At 37.0% G+C, this 1,493-nt stretch overlaps 1 protein-coding gene across 2 annotated transcripts in view; it reads right to left on the bottom strand.

Annotated features, from left to right (window-relative positions):
* The window catches only part of SMAP1 (small ArfGAP 1), a 118,544-nt gene that overhangs the window by 74,212 nt on the left and 42,839 nt on the right, over positions 1 to 1,493 (bottom strand). The window lies entirely within an intron of this gene.

Here is a 1,493-nt window from a genome sequence, read left to right as displayed (position 1 = left end):
AAAAAACCTGTCCCAGAAAATATAGTGAGTGCTGTTAATAAAGTATTAGTTTTTTTCCAGAATCTTAACATTGTTTTTAAGTTCAACATCAAAGTCAACATGAACAAGCATAATTTTAACTGAAAAAGCACATGACATAATTTTTAATAAATTATGCTTCAGCAACAGTTATTTTCAGCTTTACAAAGTGACAAATGATGTATTGTGAAAAGAGAGCACAGCTGTCCATAACCAGTTAAATGCTTGAAGAGATTTCGGAAGCTTTCCTCTAGGGTGCATGAAGAAGCCACTCGTGGGGCCTCTATAGTGCGCACTGATGCTATACTCTCCTTCCAGGCACCATTTCATTTCACAGCTGCTGTGTTGGGAGATTAGACTTATTCTGCTAATGGCACCTAGCACATAAATATGCAGCTCATGCCTGTCAGGAGCAAAGCACAAAAAAGGCACAAACATAAAACTTTTGGGAAATAGATGACTGAGTGTAAGATAAGCTACAGGCAAAGCATTTGTTAAGATTTATAGCATTACAAAAGGCCTCAATCCAAGCAAAGTAATGGAGAAACCTGGACCTCTGGCAGTGTAGAAGCAATAAAAAAATCACCAGCAGACTGAAGGTAAAAGGATTGAGAACTAATATACCAGTTTCTGTTTGACCTCTAAATTCACTACTTCACCAAAAATGATAAACATTTGCTACATTTTTGTACCCTAATTTAAAAGTTGGCAAACTAGCCATATACAGGGATACCAATACCACCAGGTGCTGGTAAATTCTTATAGCCAACCTCAATAAAGCTTTGGACGCCCACGTTCTCCTTTTCAAAACCAATTTATTTTTAGAAAGTCAATACATGATCTCGAACTACTCAACATAAACTATGTCTCAGCAGGTCACCAAGGTACCTGAATTGCAGTAAAAATAAGGTGCCATGTTCTCTGTAACTTGCACACTGCATCACCATAGCAATATACCTTGTAAGATTTAAATGAAAAAAAAAAAAAAAATCTATCTCCAAAAACAAAAATAGAAGAACAAACACTTAGAAGCTAAGAAACCAGCACAGGTAATACTTAAGTCAGGTTATCAGTGACCATTATGAGGCTTGTTCACACCATCCAGGTATGGCAACACACAATAAAATGTGTGCTTAGATGCAACATACAGCAGAATACCAAGCAGGGTGTAAAGGGTTGCATAGCCATTCATCTGGATTGTACCCTACACAGCAGCATTACAGGATACCATTTACAGCTTTTCATCCGAATGGTCTGTCTAACGGAACCCTTCTCACAAAGCACTTGGTTGGACCTTTATTGCTCTTCTTATGTATACATTCTAGTTGCTTTTAAATAGTCCCTCTATCAATTTCAAAATCATTTTAATATGCTAAACTCTTACTAAGCTTTAGCTGTGATATAGTGCATTACAACTACATGGTGTCTATATGCCCTGACTATTTTGGATTGTTCAATTTAGGATGGGTGGGTCA

This window comes from Pyxicephalus adspersus, chromosome 4, assembly GCF_032062135.1.
Source record: "Pyxicephalus adspersus chromosome 4, UCB_Pads_2.0, whole genome shotgun sequence".
Taxonomy (NCBI): domain Eukaryota; kingdom Metazoa; phylum Chordata; class Amphibia; order Anura; family Pyxicephalidae; genus Pyxicephalus; species Pyxicephalus adspersus.
This window is presented reverse-complemented; position numbering and strand designations above follow the sequence as displayed.